The sequence below is a fragment of the Python bivittatus genome, unplaced genomic scaffold (assembly GCF_059951505.1).
Source record: "Python bivittatus isolate LINGU-HERP-01145 unplaced genomic scaffold, Pbiv_v1 ctg000690_np1212, whole genome shotgun sequence".
NCBI lineage: Eukaryota > Metazoa > Chordata > Lepidosauria > Squamata > Pythonidae > Python > Python bivittatus.
Genome location: NW_028277096.1, coordinates 811,378 through 819,193, shown reverse-complemented (window position 1 = coordinate 819,193; position 7,816 = coordinate 811,378). Strand labels below are relative to the sequence as shown.

The 7,816-nt window shown below is 39.7% G+C and overlaps 1 long non-coding RNA gene across 1 annotated transcript in view; it reads left to right on the top strand.

The window, feature by feature from the left end:
* LOC148214355 (uncharacterized) overlaps positions 1–7,069 on the top strand; it is a 169,086-nt gene extending 162,017 nt beyond the window's left edge. Inside the window, exons 2-5 of the long non-coding RNA XR_015798193.1 lie at positions 4,512–4,570; positions 5,948–5,975; positions 6,550–6,600; positions 6,929–7,069. This is a non-coding gene — a long non-coding RNA (uncharacterized LOC148214355). The remainder of the gene's footprint in view (positions 1–4,511; positions 4,571–5,947; positions 5,976–6,549; positions 6,601–6,928) is intronic.
* Positions 7,070–7,816: the final 747 nt, after the last annotated feature.

Genomic DNA, 7,816 nt, shown 5'->3' with positions numbered 1-7,816 from the left:
GGAAGTTCTGCTTGTGACCTGAATATAGGTACATTGTTAAACATCAAACGGATACTAAGGTGTGAATGGCTAAACTAGATTTTACTTGGCTTAATGGGAATGACGCTGGGATGAAGATTTGTTCCATAAGTATGAAATTATTCAGACAAATTGGAACAGATTTAGAGAAGGACAGTGAGGATGATGAAGGGACTAGAAATTAACTCCTATAAAGAGAGGTTGAAGGAGCTGACTATGTTGAGTCTTGAGAAGATTGGGGAACAGAATAGCATTCTTCAAGTACTTAAAAGGCTGTCACTCAGACGGTCAATATTCTGTATTGTTCCAAACAGCAGGACACAAAATAATGGATTTCAGTTATTGAAAGGCAGGTTCTTGTTAACTGTTAGGAAAAACCTCCCAGCAGTAAGAAGAGTTCATTATGAAACCAATTATACAGTGAAATGGTGGACTCCCCTTCACTGGATGAGTTCAGGTGGAGGCTAGACAACTCTCTGCTGGGGATGCTTTTAGTTTGGATTTCTGCAGTGAGCAAGGGTTGGACTTGATGCCACAAATGGCCCCTTCCAGTTCTTAAACATAGATCAGAAGAACTACAGTCAGGTCCAGAAATATTGGGACATCGACACAATTCTAACATCTTTGGCTCTATACACCACCACAATGGATTTGGAATGAAACACACACAATGTGCGTTAACTGCAGACTGTCAGCTTTAATTTGAGGGTATGTACATCCAACTCAGGTGAACGGTGTAGGAATGACAGCAGTTTGCATATGTGCCTTCCACTTGTTAAGGGACCAAAAGTAATGGGACAGAATAATAATCATACATCAAACTTTCCCTTTTTAATACTTGGTTGCAAATCTGTTGCAGTCAATCACAGCCTGAAGTCTGGAATGCATAGACATCACCAGACGCTGGGTTTCATCCCTGGTGATGCTCTCCCAGGCCTCTACTGCAACTGTCTTCAGTTCCTGCTTGTTCTTGGGGCATTTTCCCTTCAGTTTTGTCTTCAGCAAGTGAAATGCATGCTCAATGGGATTCAGGTCAGGTGATTGACTTGGCCATTGCATAACACTCCACTTCTGTCCCTTCAAAAACTCTTTGGTTGCTTTTGCAGTATGCTTTGGGTCATTGTCCATCTGTACTGTGAAGCGCTGTCCAATGAGTTCTGCAGCATTTGGCTGAATGTGAGCAGATAATATTGCCCGAAACACTGCAGAATTCATCCTGCTACTTTTGTCAGCAGTCACATCATCAATAAATACAAGAGAACCAGTTCCATTAGCAGCCATACATGCCCACGCCATGACACTACCACCACCATGCTTCACTGATGAAGTGGTATGCTTAGGATCATGAGCAGTTCCTTTCCTTCTCCATACTCTTCTCTTCCCATCACTCTGGTACAAGTTGATCTTGGTCTCATCTGTCCATAGAATGTTGTTCCAGAACTGTGAAGGCTTTTTTAGATGTCATTTGGCAAACTCTAATCTGGCCTTCCTGTTTTTGAGGCTCACCAATGGTTTACATCTTGTGGTGAACCCTCTGTATTCACTCTGGTGAAGTCTTCTTTTGATTGTTGACTTTGACACACATACACCTACCTCCTGGAGAGTGTTCTTGATCAGGCCAACTGTTGTGAAGGGTGTTTTCTTCACCAGGGAATGAATTCTTTGGTCATCCACCACAGTTGTTTTCCGTTGTCTCCCGGGTCTTTTGGTGTTGCTAAGCTCACTGGTGCGTTCCTTCTTTTTCAGAATGTTCCAAACAGTTGTTTTGGCCACGCCTAATGTTTTTGCTATCTCTCTGATGGGTTTGTTTTGTTTCTTCAGCCTAATGATGGCTTGCTTCACTGATAGTGACAGCTCTTTGGATCTCATCTTGAGAGTTGACAGCAAGAGATTCCACATGCAAATAGCACACTTGAAATGAACTCTGGGCCTTTTATTTGCACATTGTAATTGGGGTACTGAGGGGATATCACACACCTGGCCATGGAACAGCTGAGAAGCCAATTGTCCCATTACTTTTGGTCCCTTACCAAGTGGGAGGCACATATGCAAACTGCTGTAATTCCTACACCGTTCACCTGAGTTGGATGTATATACCCTCAAATTAAAGCTGACAGTCTGCAGTTAACGCACATTGTGTTTGTTTCATTCCAAATCCATTGTGGTGGTGTATAGAGCCAAAGATGTTAGAATTGTGTCGATGTCCCAATATTTCTGGACCTGACTGTATGTCATGTAGGACAATCATTTATATTTCTTTTTGCTCAGATAAAATGTTACTTTGCAAAAAAAAACATGACAACACATTATCTATAGCAGGATTCAAACGTTCATAGTGCTTCATGTCCAATAGCTTAGTAATGCAACAATGTTACATGGAAGGGCAGCGTTTTCCTTCTCAGTGGTTGTGGCAGAATCTCCAACCTGCAAACAGGATAGAGAAAATTCTGCCTATGTCTCAGATTAAACCAGGCCAGTGAGTTTGTTTTTCACTTAACATTAAGCGTAGTTTGCATCTATGCATATAAAGATGAGTACTGAAGCCATCCATCATGGATTCCCTTGCAAAGGAAGATACTGTGACCATATTGTTGTTGTCAGTGGTGCTTGGCAACTGGGGGGGCAGAGGGTAGTTCTTTCCTCAGAAATCCAATCTTGCTATTGCATCATTACTTCCAGAGAACCGTTGGAGATAGATAATGGGTCACAACATCTAGAGTTTGGGGACAACAGACAATTTCCCTGTAAGTTGTTATGGCATTTTCTAGTACTTGGAAATCTACTACAGGGAAGTGTAACTAGTGAGCCAATTGTGTGGGTTTTTTTCAAATGTGTCTTATTTTTAAGGAAAAAAGTAGTAAAAGCATGCTGTTTCTAAAAAAAGAACCACTCAAGCAACCATGTGCAATATCAAAATTCAAGATCATTTAAGTAACATCTTTCCCAAATGCAAAGTGACCTCATGGGAGAAGAACAACTCTCATAGATTCCTGATCATTAAAAGCTTATAGTCCTTGGCTGAGATCCCTTTTAACTGCAAACTGATGTCTATACATTCTTTCTTAAAAGGCATAAGGAAGGGTAAATTATGGATTTCAAATAATGTAATGACTAAAGTTTGAAACTAAGCCAACTGAAGTTAGCTTTGTGAAGCAACCTAGTTTCTAAACTCCTTTATTGTATGTGAAAGGGAAAAGAATTCATGATATTAAAGGAAATTAAAATGAATGTAGTCAAGCACCTATCTTTGGGCTTCCCAAAAGGAAATCTTAATACACTCGGAGCAGTGATAAATAGTATTTCATGCCAAAAGAAGTTAATGGAAAAAGGAGCTCCTGCTGCAAGGGAATTCCTAAAAAGGGTGTATTGAAAGCATAATTGCAAATGAATCCAGTAAGGGGTGGGGGAGTGAAAGACAGCAGAAGAAATGGGATTACACAAAAAACTTTGTGTAGATATGAACATTGAGTACAATTACCCCAGAATTGTAAAAATAGTGTCAAGCAGGCTAAAGAATGCTGAGACTGGTGCCAAGAACAACAAAAAGGACTTCTTAAGAAACAGTATATTCAGAGTAAAAAGAAAAGAATCTGTATACGTGCAGCTCAGTGAAGTTGGAAAAATCAGTGGCACCCTTGGAGGGGAAGGATGGTCAAAAGAGATGGTGGAAGCAGCATCGCAAATCCTGCCTTTTTTGTATGCACAGTACATGCAGCACCTCTTCCTCCAGGTTGCCTTTATTCACACACACACACCCCATTTCCCCCAAGAATGCCACTAGACAAAATGGCAAGAAAAAGTGGAATGACTCATTCTCTGAAAAGAGGATACAGTATATGCTCTGTCAGTCAATTAAATTTAGATGGGCAAAATCATATTCATTAATACAAGTGTGTCATCAGCAAATACTTTAAGAGATATGTAATATTTATTTGATATCTCCATTTTACTGCAATTATTGCTCAAAATGTACATGACAAAATCAAACAATAAAGGCGATAAAGGGCAACCCTGCTTTCTACCTCTTACAATCACAAATGGTTCTGTACCCCAAACATTAGTACCTATTACAGCAAGGAAAAATAATACACATATTGATGTGTACATCTCTTAATACTTTGGGGAAAACCATGAGCCATCCAGGATCAGATGAGGCAAAATGGGCAGGGCTGGTTAACTTTTTTCATGCTATTTTTGGCAGGAAAGTTTAAATTATTAAAATGTAGGAAGCCTAGAAAAGGCTCAGACTACAATGTTTTATGCAATTTGAGGGCTGAAAAGGCAGAAAGACATGCTGCCAATTTTCAGCAATTTTGCTACTGGTTTTAGTAGCAAATAAGAGGGGATTCTGGGGCCACAAGAAAGAATGCTGAGGGCTGCCATCTACCCCATTAGAACTTCTTGCTAACTGAAAACTGGTAATGAGAGAATGACAAAGATATCACAGAAATTCAGTGACTACCTTTTTAATTTTTGTTCTTATTGTTGTTAAGACAATGGAGAACAGCCTTTTATCTGAGGCTATTTCCCAGTTGCAGAGAGATTGGGATTGGTAAGTAGTCTTGCTCACTTTTTAGCAGTGGCTTCTTCTTATTTAGTAGCATAGTATTAGAGGGACCTCCAAGTCCCCCTACTAGTGGAGGGAAGGTGGGTCTCAACAAAGGAGAGAGTCTTTTCTGTGGTGGCACCCCATTTATAGAATGTCCTCCCCAATGGATGCATAATTAGCATAAGTATCCATTAGCATAATTTCAGTGCCAGGAGAAGACCTTTTGATTTTCACAGGCTTTTTAATCATATTTGAGTCATATTCTAATCATAAATTAATTCATATTGTTTTAGAGGACCGTCTTGTCTCTGCCTAGTTTGTACAGTGTCTTTTTTTTAATTAATTAATTAATTAATTAATTAATTAATTATATGATTTATATGGCTACCCATCTCACAACAGTGACTCTGGGCAGCATACAAACATTAAAACTCAAAAATTAAAACAATAGCCCCAGATGAACGACACTTTCCAATCATAAAAAACACATCAACTACAGGGCTGGCCTAGCCTAACCTCCCAACCCAAATGCCTGGGGAAACAACCCGGTCTTCACATCCATGTGAAAGGCCAGTAGCATCAGGGCCATCCAGATCTCTGGAGGAATGCTGTTCTGCAAGGCAGGCACCACCATGGAGAAGCCACGTTGCCGACAACATTGTTTAATAGAGGGGACCCGGAGCATGCTCACTCTGCTAGATCTGGTGGGTTGAGCAGAAACGATGGGAGAAAGTATTTGATTGTTATTGGATGTGTTTTAACTCATTTTTTAAAATTTCTTTTCCTTTTCCTTTGTGTGTGTATGTGTGTTTGCTTTTCTATAGTGTATGTTTGTGTGTTTATTGTAAACTGCCTGAGAGCTTCAGCTATTGGGCAGTTTTAAATAAATAAATAAATGGCACATATTGAAAGCAAATGAGAAGTGTTGCACTCTTAAAAATTAAGCAGGTTAGACTTAATTAGGATGTGGCTGGGAAATCACCAGGAGATCCCAGGACTACATTCAAGACTGGGAAGTTAAACTAAATCCTAGAAGAAGGCAATGGCAAACCACTTTCATACTGTTGCTAAGAAAACTATATGAATGTGTCCATGAGATCACCAGCTTGACTTGAAGGAGAATTTACTTCAGTCAGTTCTTTACGTTCACTTGAGAAAACTTGGGGTTACCTTATTCATATTCATAGCCATTTCCATTGAATATTTAGCCCCTCCCCATTCCCCCAGAAATATCAAGGCTCATCTTAGGTTTATACTGCTGGGAGAACATAGGAAAATGTTTAGATACTGTTCTTTTCTGAATTACATGCTTTTGTGAAGGGTTGGAAAAATGATTCCTTCGCTCTTGTTTTCTAATCATTGCTGTTCTCTCTTGACTAGTCTGCTGTTTGAGAAGATCGAACATGTGGTGAGTGGTACAAAATTCTCTTAGGATGTGCCATCAGGAGTGTCTAACCCATCATGCATTGTTTATTATTAGCAACTGGACGTGCCTGTAGTGACTTCCTAGACCTCGGGACCTCATACTGTCCAGGAAGTTCAAGGGGAGAAGAAGAGGTGGGAATGGATTATTAATGTTGCTTCAGCTCTCCCTTTTGTTGGTCTGGGAGTCTGACACATTCATTTTCATTTATAATACATGTCAGCTTCTTTTTAGCAAACATTGGAAGGGGGAAGAGGAAAAAGGGAGAGACATCTTTATCAAAAGCAAAGTAATAATGTAAAATAAATAGCCTGAACTTAAAATGTGTGAGCTGTGCAAATGGAAAACCTCCCCAAATGAACCTCCTCATTTTTAGATTTCTGCTATATCTTGATTGTCTCTATTGGTCCTAAAGTCATGATCGTTATATTGCACTTCTCCAAAAACTCTTTAGATTCTACCTTCAGTTTTTCACTTACTGACATTTGTTCAAAAATTGGGGATGCAAACTGAATTATTGCTGAGCCTAAAATACTTCTCTTTTCCCTACAAAATCCAGTTGTTGGATTTCACCCATCCAACAATGGAAAAAGCTGGACTACCTTGTCAGGTGAGTGTGTATGTGTTACTTTCTAAGAGTTTTTTCCTCAGAAGCAAAAGTCAGACTTTTTCCACATAGTATGGGAGAGGGAAAAATGTTGCCCTTCACCAGTCAGTGAAAAGGTGGTGGGTACAGTATTCCCTTTGGCCACTGCATGGAAAATCTGCTTTAGATTGGACTTTAACTACTTCACACAATCCCTGAAGGTACAAATAGCCCATGAGATAAAAAAATGAGGCCTTGAGTGAAAGGTGAGAGAATAAACCTGGTCAATTAAGAAGAAAGACTTGAAATGCATTCTTTTTTTTGACATGAAGAAACCTGATGAATTTTTCAGAGTGTACAAGATTCTGGATGCAAGAGAGAAGTTGCTGGACACACTGAGAAGAAAGATAGTCATTTGCCAAATGAACATGCAAAAAATTGAAAAAAAAAGTAATGATGATAAATCTATATTAAACTATACTGTACGTTGAAACTGAAAATAAGTTGGTTTTCTCTAAATTGAACTGTGATGTCTTTTCCTTAAAAACCTGTCTGTTACTCAGAAAACTAGAGCCACAACCATGGGACAGGGAAGGAATGTGCTACTCTTTTAAAGTGTAAGAAGCAGGAACTGAAGCTCTCCTTAAACCAGTCCATAATTTTCATGGGTTTCCCTGGTGAAAAAAGAGGCAGAGGTGTCAGCATAGGAAGTAAAAAAAAAGCTAAGATGGCACTTGCATGCACACAATCAAATATCTGCCCCCTTTTTATATGTACCACATGTGCAATGCATGTAAAAAAGGGTGGGGCTTCAGTTGTGCAGATGCAGCCAACATCTTGACCTTTTTGACCTCCCATGGGTATCCCTGAAAAGAAGGGAAAACTAGAAAAAAACATTAGGCCAAATCCAAGGGTTCAGAGAGATGCTGTATCCTGCCACATCACATCAACACATTCCCCACTTCTCTAACTGCCTCATTTTGTTATGCACTTTTCTTTCTAGGGATCTTTTAAAGCAGAGGCCAAGCCCTTTTGTGCAGCCCACCCATTTGCTCCCTTTGACCATGTTGCTGAGTATGAGGGATGCAGTTTCCACATCTCTGGGGCAAGAAACCGCCCAAAAATAGTTGGTAAACTCTACGATGAAATAAAGCAAAACTACATTCCACCCTTTCCTGAGAAAATTCTGGCTAGATATACATGTGATACAGCCATTCCTTTTGCCTCCATGCCTGGCCTT